The 12,500-nt window shown below is 55.4% G+C and overlaps 1 long non-coding RNA gene across 1 annotated transcript in view; it reads right to left on the bottom strand.

The window, feature by feature from the left end:
- The window catches only part of LOC123931034, a 39,468-nt gene that overhangs the window by 22,332 nt on the left and 4,636 nt on the right, over positions 1 to 12,500 (bottom strand). The window lies entirely within an intron of this gene.

Genomic DNA, 12,500 nt, shown 5'->3' with positions numbered 1-12,500 from the left:
TAAAGAAATAAATTCTCTCCCCAAATAAGAAGTCTGGGGTACTCCATCCTATGGTGGAATGAATTCCCTAGTGATCCCAGGACTCTGGGTGGCGTAACTGACATTCTCCAGACTTTCTAGCATAGTCACAGGCAGCTAATACCTATTTAGGCATCATATCATAGCACGATGGCTTCTAAGGGCAGGTAGATGGAGAAGCAACCTCACACCTTTTCTCAGGGAGAAAAACTCTTTTCCAGTTTTACAATATACTTCCTTTTAAGGCTCATTGGTCAAACTGGGTCGTCTGTTCACTGCTAGCTCTAAGAGGGGCTGAAAAAGTGGTTGCCTGGGGAGGTAAGGAAAAGAGGTTTGCAGATGGCTGCTGGACGACCAACTGACACTCTCTGTCACACGCCTTTAGCTGTTAGGGCAATAAAGCCACCCAAAGGGGTGAGTCCTCTTTCCATTCCTAGTTATGTGGTCCTGGTGATTCTGACCTGTTTCTGCAGTTCAGGTTTGTTAGCATTTCAGTGCGTGACATGCTGCAGAAAAAGCGTTTGACACAATTCAAGACTCGGCAAGTTGTGTCAGCGTCTGAGGAGGGAAGTGCCTCAACCTGGTGAGAAGCAACTGGAAAGCCAAGTGGGAGGAAAAAAGGAGCCCCAATCCCTACTGCACAGCGTACACAAACATCGACTGAAAACGTACCAAAGAGATAAATGCAAGAGCTAAAACTATGACCCTCTAACCTTCACAAACTTGGGGCAGGCAAAGATTTCCTGGACATGAGAGAAGACAAACGAATAAAAAATTGACAAATTGAAATTCAAAATTAAAAATACTGTTGAAAATGAAAAAGGAAGCATTGGGAAGCAAGAACGTAGTTACAATACATACACTTAGATATTGGCTTGTATCCAGAATATGTAAGAACTCCTACAACCGACTCGGTTTTACAAATGACCAAGACCCTTCACAAAGAAGGAGACTGTCTAATGGACACACAAGATGCTCAACGTTCCTTAGTTGTTAGGAAAAACACCTGCTAAACCTGTAGTGTGGCAGCATTCCAAGCCCACCCGAATGGCGAAAATTAAAAAGACTAACACTACCAAGTGCTGGTGAGGATAAGGAGCCACTGGAACTCTCGGGGACTGGTGGTGGGTGTATACAATGGACAGCCACTTGGAAGGACAGCTTGGCAATTTCTAACAAAGTGGGAGAAATCAAAACACAAGCTCACAAACGGACTAGACGCCAATGATCAGAGCAGTTTTACTGACAGGCTCAAAAGCTGCGTAAAAACCCTAAAGTCCACCAACAGGGCAAACTGTGATAAAACCATATGATGGAGCAGTCCTCAGTCATAAAAGGGAGCGAGCTCCCCATACATGCAACAGTACTGATGAAGGCTAAAATATTACTTGGTGTGGAGGAAGTGAGACAGAAGAGTACATACGGCACGATTCCATTGAAATGAGGTTCTAGAACAGGCTGAATCAATCTGTGGCTGAAGACCTCAGAAGACCGGCTGCCTGGAGTGGCAGCTGATTGGGAGGGGCGACGGGCATTTTTGCGGTGATGTAAGTGAAGAGATACACTGTATCTTCACTGGGGTTATGGTTGTGTTGTGTATACATTCGTCGAAATTTGAAATGGATGCATCTTACTGTAAATACATTTTGCCTCATAAGATTGATTTCAAAAAATCTATCCCAGAGCAGAAAAATGTGTCTTCTCGTTAGCCTCAGGCTAATGGAAATGTCTACTGGGCTCTTAAAATAACGGTTGCATTTTAATCTCTGTGGGAGGTGTAGGAGAGTCGAACTCTTTCCAGGGCCGCTGCAGCATCCTAGTTGGGTGTTGGGCAAGAGCTCTGAGTGTGGTTATTACTGGGAAGATGTGTCTGCATAATGCAATCAGGGGCTGCTGGAGCCTCAGCCTCATTATGAGCTTTGGTAAAGCAAGAGTTGGGTAATCTGGCCGCGCGCGCGCACACACACACACACACACACACACACACACACACACACCAGTTCCCTCCACCCCAAACACAGAACATAGATTTATCTGTTCTCTGTGGACAGTCAGGCCTCTGGGGCTGGAAGATGAGACCTGCCGCCATCATCCTGGGTTGTTACTGTCGTTAAAGGGAGGGCGGCCGTGGATGGAGCACGAACTTCGTGCAGGCCCCTCACTGCTCCCGCTGCACTGGCTAATCCAAGCCTGTCACCAATACTGTGAGGTAGAGAACTGTCTTCCAGCTACGGGGGAGCCCGCTGAGTCTCTGGGAGGGTCACAAACCTAAGGCTGTGGATCCTGGTCCCAGCTGTTCAAGCCTCCCTAGAGCCCTGGCCATGGGTGTGACCTGGACAGGCTCCCCACCCTCCCCCGCTGTGGGCGGGGCCACAGGCTCCACCCCTGGAGCCTCACCCGCAGGACTGGCTTTGGCCAGCCTGGTTTCAGCACCGGGAAGGTACCAGCTCCATATCATTTGGGCTCCCGCTCAGGAATGTGCACCCCTGTGACTCTGCCAGGCCACGAGGATGTGAGTGGGCCAGCTAGACACGAGAAACAATGCTGACGAGTTGACTTCCCACTTATCCTGGCTGTGGCCAGCCCAGATCAGCCACAGCCCACCAATCCCAGAAATGTGCGCAAACCCAGCCCAGACCAGCAGGGTTGACCCCTAGCTCACCCCAGATACATGAGCAACAGACATTTACTGTCCGTAGGACCCTGAGGTTTTGTGGTTGGCTCTTATGCAGCACTATGACGTTAAGCGGTAACCATATGCCTTCATCTCTGAGCACACTGAAGACCTGTCTGGGGCAGCTCCCCAGGGCAGAGCTGTGGGCGGGCGGCAACTTCTCCCGACGGAGCACCTGAAGCCCCAGGAATCTAGCTCCTGTGTCCCCCGCCAGGTAGGTGAGTCGCCCCCGGCTCATGGATCACAGACGAGTGGTTAGTCCATTTACGGAGCAACAAGCAAATTACAAAAAGATATAAAGCTCCAAAATGGAAACAGACAGGACCAGTGCTTCCCGACCATCGGGGGCACTGACTGGAGACTCGTCCTGCGGGCGACGTGACAGACGGTCACTGTGCAGTCCTGAGCGGGCCCTTGGTTCGCGTGGGTGATGCTGCCCACGCTGGTGGTCCAGGGACCACACTTTGAGAAGCAAAGGACGAGCTGTCCAGCGAGAGTGGAATGGACAAAACATCGGGGTCCAAGGCCTATCGCAAGAGTACGTCTACTTTTCTGGACATTTAATTCAAGCGTGTGTGTGTGTGTATTGGCATGTGCACGCGTCCAGTAAAATGGGGCCCAAGAAAGTGAGGAACAGTGAACTACAACCAGAAGCAGGACTCGTGTCCAGACACAAACACGCTCAGGTGGAGTTCGGCCATGGATCATTCTGACTATATTTTAAACACCGAAACGTCCCTGTAGGGGACATACGCCTTATCTAGTCCCACGGAGCTTCCATTACGAAAATTTGAACCCGTGCCATTTCCTGTGGTGAGGGCTTACACAGAGGGGTGAGAAGGGCACATCTATTTTGGATTCTCATTTCAAAACCTCCCAGTATCGCCGAGATCAGCTGGCACAAACAGCGCGCTTGGGAGTTTCTTTCACAGGAGCGCACCGGGTGCCTATCAATGAGCCGCACACACCCGGGCGGAAGGGCCCGCCAATGGCCGCTCCATCAACTCTGGCAGTGTGTACATTACGCCTTTTGATCTCCGAGGATGCTGTATTTAGATGACATAATGCGCCTCTCGTTATCTTTCTCTAAGGTAGAAGGGACGTAAGCAGATATCCACTTTTGCAAGATAAAATTAGCACCTCTTTGCTGGAAGATAAACATTTTCAGCAGGAAAGCTCTGATGAAAGTACAAAGCAGCCGAGGGGTATGAGGCTGTACCCCTTTGAGTGAAATTCCTATTTATAATAAAAGGAAATAGCATTGGTATGACATAGGGCACTGAGACGCGGCCACGGTCCCCAGCGCTAGAGCGGTGGCCCCAGTGGCTGCCGTCCCGCAGGGGACAGCACAGTCGGGGTCCAGAAACTGGGGCTCAGGGTAGGAAAGGGGAGTAGGGGCTCCATGCCGACCCCTGACTCACAGCAAGGGCTCCGCTGGGCCGCGTGCTTTCTGTCGCACCTTCCGGGGCTGCGGCGAGCAGCTGTGCGGTCTGCTCCCCACACCTCTGCCCTTGGCCAAGGGGGGTCAGTGGGGCTACTGTCCCCTCGCCCCCCCACTCACGCCGTGCCGGGCTTGGTCTGCCCCAAAGGTGGTGTCACCCTGATTGTTCTCCCAAAGCCACCGCGCGGATGAGCTATGGCGGCCCCGTTGTTCCCCCAGGGGGATTCCCACGTACGGGCTTTGCCCACAGACCCCCGGCCCCAGACAGTCTTTCCCTCTCCACGTTCCCCTCTTCGTGGAGGCGGCGGGACTGTGCGTGGAAAGAGTCCGGGGCTGCTCACGTCTGGAAAAGCGACCACGCCGTGCACATGGTCCTAGACTTCATCTTCCAGGAAATGTCAGCTCGGGGAGGCGCCGCCGAGCTGCGTCTTCTCTCAGAGACCCCCGGTGGGCCGGGAGCGACTCCTCCTGTGTTGGGGCAGCCCCCTCCCGCCACGTCTCCAGCAAGGATCTGCGCTCGTCTGCTGGGGGCCCAGGGCAGGCACCTGTGGGGACCAGCTAGGGCGTGGCCCTGTCCTCGCCGTCCAGCAGAAATGACCGACCAAAGTGTGGTGAGGGTGACAGGAAGGGGACACCGTGTAGACAGGCCTGAGCGACTCTTGGATTCAGTATTCAGAGGCAGCCAGAGGAGAAGGGAAGGCAGGTGAGGAGGAACCTGTGTGTGCAGTGACTCAAAGACACGGCGAACTGAGGGAGGCCTGCTTGGCTGGGCCACAGAGAAAGGGCAAGACGGTTGTGGACCAAGGAGATAAGACCAGACCACCGTGGGGCCACAGAGACAGGGCATAATGGCTGTGGGCCCAAGACCCAACCACGGGAGTGCTGTGAGTCACGTGGATGGTTCCGGCTGATCTTCATGGTGACAGGTGGCCACACACTCCTGTCTGTCCCCAGCAGTGGCTGTTGTCCCCCGTGCGTTAAGAAGTGTCCAGGTCTGAAACAGTAGAGGACACTCCCTCTCTGAAGGACGTCTAGCAAAAGGATGACGCGCTGAGCTTGAGGAGTGAGAGGCCACCCCCGGCTGCTGCGCGAGACTGGCTCAGAGGGGCAGGGGCGCTGGGGGAAGCGCAGCAGCTGACCAAGGCGACTGCCTTGGAGAAAAAGCGACCAGGTCTTTGGGTGGCCCCCTCGACGCCGGCCCAGCACTGACATTAACCTGGGAGGCCCACAACGTCACGGGGCCCAACAGTCCCAGGAGGTGAAGGGATTAGTGGGGTTTTAGCTCAGATATGTCCAGTGGGTCCCCCAACCTGCCTGTGGTCACTTCCCCCATTCTGGAGGGTGGACGTGGAGTGGACATGCTCAGCGGCGGGCAGCACCCTGGGGGAGGGAGCGCAGGGGAGAGGAAGGGGCCTGTCTAAGGGGACCCCAGAGCTGAGGACAGTCATTCTGAGTCCCGCGCAGCCCAGAAGTGCATACTGTGTGGAGGAGGGCGGCCTCCCCCTTCAGAGTTGCCCCTGGGCTCACCCTCCACAGGAGCTGTGGGGGCTGTGCTCCCACTTCCGCTGGATGGCCTCAGGAGAGGCGCAGACCCTGCCGACACGCCCTGGGCACCAGCTAAAAGGGACGGCAAACTTGTAAGCGTGCGTGACTTGCTGGCATCTTCTGTGTTCACAATGACATTGACCTGGAGTCGGCCTGTGCTCTTGTTAAGGGCTGCGGATTCACAGTGGGCCCTGATTTGGCTCGGGGCCCGCTCCTCCTGCTTTGGAGGGTCCTCCTCCTCGCCCTCCCCCGGTCAGAGCTCTGGTGTCCCAGAGCTGGGCATCCGTTCTGGCTTTGGGAAGGGGCCTGCAGGAAATCCCCCACACTTTGGTACGAACTTCCATCCCGGCATTTCCACCCCTCCTGCGGGAGGCATTTTATAAATCACATCTCATTGCCGATGACTGAGACTCTTTCCCAGGAGCAACCTTCAGGGAGGAGAGGCAGGGTCAGGAGGGTTTTCGGGGTATGCCTGGCCCATAACGTTCAGACTGCCTTTGATGCCCTTCTCTGAGCCACGGTGAGCTCCTTGCCCTCTGTTCTCTGGCCTGCCAGGCCCCTGGAGTCACACCTGCTCTTCCAGGGAGAGTTCCTAGAGACCCACGGCCCCGCACCTAACACCACCTTCACTCCGAGCCTCTTTCACGGCGGGCACACGTGCGGAGGGGCTGGCAGTGCGGAGGTAAGCAGTGCCCGATCCCTTCACGTCTCTGAAACCCGCTTCCCAGTCATCACCTGCTCTTAGCTCACCTGGAAAATCAGGCCCCTCCCTGGATTCCCTCCTCAAAAAAAAAAAAGAAAAAATTTAATTAAAAAAAATTTTTTTTTTAAAAAGGGACTTGAGATTTAATACATCAAAGAGAAAAAGAAAAGCTTTGATGTGATATTGATTTTACAGTTTAGTTCTGATTTTCTTTTTAGCTCTATCTTGGTCAGCCTTGTTCAGGGCGTTGGCTTAATCCGTCCCTGGCCACCTCCTGCGCTCTCCTGGCTTAAAACCTCTGAGAGTCTGTGTCATCAGAAGAAGTATCCCCCGCCAGGTCCGCAGATATTGGCTGATCAGTGTCAACATTAAATCTAGCCCAGGGAGACTGAGATAAGCCCTGAGAAGATTACGGGGCTGCCCCTACGCTTGTATGAGATTCAACACAAAAGCAATACTGAACTGTGTAAAAAACACAAGGAAATGCAGCAAAGAGCTGGTGGTTGTCTCTTGCAGTCAGCGTATTTGATGTGATTTGCTCCATTGGCTCATCTTTCATTAATTGCTTCTCTGATTTTTCCAGCGTTTTAGTCATGCACTTCCCGTTTTCCCTTCTACTGCTTGTCATTGTCTTGTTAATCTGCAGAGGCTCTTTCTGTTTCTGGGCTTCTGTGTTTTTTCTGTCATCTCACTTGTTATATAGGTTTATCTTTCTTGGCTTTTAATGTTTTTCTTCAGGTTTAACTTATATCCAGAAAGTATACGGAGTGCAGAAATCTTACTTTTATAGCTTGCTGAGTTTTATGTACGTGGTCACCTCAGTAGAAATACACAAAACCCCCAGGACCTGGGGTTCCCCCATGAGGACTGCCCCTTCTCAGCCTATACTTTCCCTTGAAGACGGCTTTTGTTCTGACTTCTACCCTCGAAGTGTGTTTGGAAAAACACCGAATTCCTCAATGCTCTTCTTGCTTTGGATACCCTGACTTGCTGGGACCTGTTACCCCTGCCCTTGGAGCAACCCTCCGTGGGCTGTACCCTTCCTGAGAACGTCTAGACCCCAACAGTGGGGATCAGTCTTCCTGGTCCTCCTTCCCAGCCTGGACGAAGGAAGCATCTACATCAGCTAGGCACTGGCGAACCCAGGAGCTTTGAAAACGTCCTCACGCAGGGTCGCACGCATGAGGGCTCTGGTTTAATCAGTCTGGGTTACAGCCTAGGCACTGAAGTTTTAAAGAATCTCCCCTGGTGATTCTAAAGTCTAGTCGCAGTTGAGAACTCTTGCTCCAGATCAAGGAGCTTGGGAAGCAACTCCCACTGAGCCCGTAAAAGCAACAGTCGCTCGGTGGGTCACGGACCCGCAACTTGGGGCATCCCCAGGGCGCTGGTTGAAGCCGGACAATCTCAGCCCCACCCAGACCTGCTGAACCGGAACGAACCTGCCCTGCAGCCAGCCCCAGCGAATAGCGGGCATGTTGCACAGAAGGGCCTGAATTCTTAGGTGCTTTGCAGCCCTGACATCCTGTGGTTTGGCTCCACCCACCCCCCTCCATCACGTTGGGGTGTGGGTTTAAGAGACGACACCTTTCAGGGACTGTCTGTTCTTATACCGTCATGGCGAATTGGGTCTCTCGTTCTTCTCTGTTTCTTTTAGATGCGTCCTTAATCAGCAGAAATGGTTTCTCCGTAGTCTCTGTAAATACGTCTCTTAATACGGATCTCATCTATGAAGTTATTCTCCCCCAAAGAATTTGTGACAATTAAAAAAAATGTCTTCCTCACCACGTCTGCTTCTCAGTAGAAGGCTGAGTTCACGCAGGTTCTTTCAACCCAAAGGCAAGGACCGAGAGGCCGCTTCTGCCAAGCTTTGACCTGTGGGGTACTACTTGGGCATAGGTGCTTCGTGTCCCCTGGGGGGCTCCTCAGCTCCATTAAAATGTATCAAAGGTCATCAAAGGCTAGTTGCCTTTGACTCTGTTCTATTACAATTGGAAATTTATCTACCTCCCCACTCAGTAAACTGAAATACGGCAAAAAGTTTTCTGGGTAAAATATTCCTGTTACAGAGATAAACACGTAACAGAAACATGAAGTCATGCAAATACCCACACGGGGAGGGATGTGGCCCGGTAAGAACACTGTCTGCACAGTGAGGTACGCGTCGGGCGGCAGGGCTGTGCAGGGGCAGGGCACGGCTGCCCCTGTCACCATCACTACGAGCCCATCAGGAGAAATTCATAGGAGGGGTTAGGAAGAGATGATACAAGACTTTGATCAGAGATATGTCATGGAACACATCAAAATAAAAAGATTCTGCACAGGGAAGGAGCTAAAAGACGACTGACAGCAGGGGAGAACGTATTTGCAAATGCCGTATCTGATAAAAGGGCTAATATCCAAAATCTATAAAGAATGGATACAACTCAACACCCCAAAACCAAATAATCCAATGAAAATGGGCAGAAGAGGGGCCCCTGGCTCGCTCCGTCGATTAAGCGTCCGACTCTGGATTTAGCTTAGGTCATGATCTCAGGGTCGTGGGATCGAGCCCCGCGTCAGGATCCACGCTCAGGGCTCATTGCAGAATCTGCTTGAATTTCTCTCTCTCTCCCTGTGCCCTTCTTCCTTTCCTCCGTGGCAGGGGGGATGGGCAGAAGACATGGCCAGACATTTCTCCAGAGAAGACATAGATGGCTAACGGGCACATGAAAAGATGCTCCACGTCAGGAAAACACAAATCAAAACGGCAACGAGATATCCCCTCACACCTGTCACACGTACCTGTGTTTATAGCAACAGTATCTAGGAGCAGCCCAAGCATCTACTGACAGACAAATGGATAAAGAAGGGGTATTATACACACAGCGGAATATTACTCAGCCGTAAAAAAGAACGAGAGCTTGCCGTCGGCAACGACGTGGATGGAGCCGGAGGGGACGATGCTGAGTGAGATAAGGCGGTCGGAGAAAGACAAACACGGTAGGATCTCACCCAAAAGTGAAACTTAAGAAACAAACAAATGGACAAAGGAAAAAAGAAAGAAACCCCAGAGCAGACTCTTGACGACAGCAGACACTGCTGGTCCCCAGAGGGAGGAGGCGGGGCCGGGGAAGCGGGGGATGGGCCGAAGGAGCGCGCCTGTCGTGAGGAGCCGCGGGTGACGTATGGAGGGGCCGAGCCACTGTGCTGTAGCCTGACACTGAGATCGCTGCCAGTTAACTCCACTGGGATTAAAATGAAAAACTTAACATAAGTGAAGAAAAAGAGAGAGATGTTAGGAGAATCGCCCATGATCCCACCACTTGCAGGTTTTTATATATTTGCAAACTATCAGCATCACTTTCGTTCCGGGTGTGGGGCCTCTAAGTGGCCAGTGTGGCTGAGAGCACGGGCTCGTGTCAAGGTCACGTGTCAGCTGCGGCAGGTTTCATTGGCCGTTGGAGGAAGAAGGTAGGGAGAGAACGTGGGATCGTCAAGTGACACCAAGCCACGCGGCACCACCACTGGCCTTCCCGCTCGCTCGGCTGGCGGTGCGGTCCGACGTACACAGCAGTACAATAACGGATACTTAGTGCCCACCAGCTCTGGGATCCAGAGGAGGCGAGGTACTTGCCTGAGCAAACACAGCTCACCGGGGGCAGGGGCGGGACCGGAACCCGGTCTGCCCGACGCCCGATGCCCGATGCCCCGGCCACCACGCGGCCCGGCCTCTGCGGGGGGGGGGGGGGGAAGGCCCCGAAGCCTGGGGCAGACAGGTTCAGGACGCAGCGCTGTTTATCGTCCCTGCGGCGCTCCGCGCAACCGTCAACACACTGTTTGAAGGCTGAGGCCGGCGCACTTTGAAGAGAGTGGAGAAGGAGGGCTCCCGCGGGGGGCTGCCGTCCAAACAGATGCGACAGAAACCAGAGGGCGGCCAGGGTGGCCGAAAGGCTGATGGGTGGGCGGCGAGCCTGCCGGGGGTCCTGGGCCGTCTCCCGATGGCATGTCATGTGACCGCCAAGGCCGGGCCTGGGGCCTCTGCACGGTCCCTCCCTATGAGGGCTGGGGCCCCGGGCGCCGTGTCCATCCTCCCAGCGGGCACTGAAGCCGTTTGCTGCCAGCCGGGCCTTCCGGGGGCAGACACCGGGGACCACACTCTCTGCCCCCAACAGCTTTGCTATCCCGTGTTCGAGACCGTGGCCCTGTTCCCAGAGGGGTTCCTGAAGCGAGTCTTGAGGGCTGTGACCCACTGTGTGAGCCGAGAGGCGGCCTGGTCGTGGGGCTGGGGTCCCAGACCAAGCTCCTAGCGTCTGCCGAGCACTGCGGACGTGAGGGGCACCTCCCCTGCCCTTTGACGCAATCCCGAGCAGCTCTGTGTCGTGGGCCCGTTGCCACCCCACTTCGCAGGTCAGCACTGGGCGACTCCGGAGGGTCAAGCGACGTGCCCAGGAGACAGGCTGGGGCTCGACCCCGGGCGGTGTGACCCGGGCTTTACCCGGTATCACAGCCCAGAAGCGACGTTCCGCGCCTGCGGGAAAACGGCAGGCTCCCGACCCTGTGATTTGGCCACTGTCCCCTCATCGGTCCTCAGGGCCTGACGTCTTTCTGCCTCCACAAAGTGAGGGCAATGAGCCTCTGCTTCCTGGGTCGTCGTGGGGGTCAGACGAGCCCTTCCTGCGAGCGCCTGCGGCGGGGCAAGGTGCCCGGCCTCCAGCGTCGCCTCCGTGAGGCCATCACCGGGACCGAGCAGCCTCCCCTGTGGCGGCGGCTGCCTCTCCCGTTCCTGCCGTTGCCCGCGTTGCAGGTGACGACGGTGCACGTGGGTGTCCCCGAGGAGGGGGAGGCGATCCGGATGAACTGCTGCAGACAGCGCGTGCTTCCCGCCCCCTGTGCCCCGGGCACGTTTGCAGTCGGCCGCGGCCGCCGTGCTGGGACGTCCCGCCCAGGCCTGGGCGCATGTGGCTCTGTCCCCCCGGCCCGCCGGCGACCGGCGCACCGCTCCCCATGCCGAGCCTGCCCGCCGGCTGCTGGGCACGCGGGGAGGGCCCGAGGGGTGCTGGGTGGGAGGGAGGCCCGAGGGGAAGCTGCCTGCCCCTGCGCCCGCAGCAACCTTCTGACGGAGGGGAGAAGGGAGCGGCTCGGGAGAAAGACCCTTCCCAAAGTCGTGTGTTTCGGGAGCGCGTCCATTCAGGCTGTGCCCCGAGAACAGGAGGAGAGAAGCGTGCATTTTGCTGAGTTTTAGTCGGCGTCCACGGGGTCCAGCGGGGCCTGGGGAGCCATGGTTTGCGTTGGTCCCCGTGGCCTCTGTGCAGATGACCGTTCCGGCCACTACCCAGCTGGGCTGTCCTCATTAACCCGGTCACAGGGGCTGATAAGCCGGAGAGGAGGGAGGGCGGAGCTGAGCCCCCACGAGGGGGTGCGGGGCGGGGGGCGTCTCTGGGCTCTGCTAATTGGGGTTCTCTTCTCCTCTCGATTAGGCTCTGCTCTTTGTCTGAGCAGACAAGATAAGGAGGAAGCTCGGCTTCCCTAACGAGCCCGCCTGGCAGGGCCGCGTGGTCACTGCCGAGCCCCTGGCCTCTGCAGGAATCCTGTCGGGTTTGGCTGTGGAATCGCTCTCCTCAGGGAATGCGGACGAGCGGTCGCTGTCGCCCTCACTGTTGCTGTCGCTGGGGAGCGGGACGCCACCCGGAGCCCCTCGAGGGCCACCGGCGGAAGGCGGACGCCGCCTCAAGCTGCCACGTCTCCCTCCTTCGCCCAGAGACATTTTCCTTCCGAGCGGCTGACCCGTTTGCTCATCAGAATTGCTGAAGTTCTGGGCGCCAGGGACTCCCCAAAGCCACGGCTGCCCTCAGGCCACGGGGGAAGCGCCAGCGCACGGGGCAGACCGCAAACACCCACCAGCGACATCAAGCCGGGCGCTCCTTTTGCGTCTTTTCACCAGGCCGTGAGAAGACAAATCGTGATTCATCAGCACCTGGTTTTTTTCAAAAATAGAAATAATACCCACCCCTCCCCGAAACAAAGCTTCACTCGGCGAATTTGTAAATTAAAGCAGGGAGATGCTTACTTTAAATTTTTAAAGGCCCCACATATCCGATAGTCCCAACCAAGAATAATATTTGGCGCGGACACGGATTTTC

The sequence above is a fragment of the Meles meles genome, chromosome 19 (genome assembly GCF_922984935.1).
Source record: "Meles meles chromosome 19, mMelMel3.1 paternal haplotype, whole genome shotgun sequence".
NCBI lineage: Eukaryota > Metazoa > Chordata > Mammalia > Carnivora > Mustelidae > Meles > Meles meles.
This window is presented reverse-complemented; position numbering and strand designations above follow the sequence as displayed.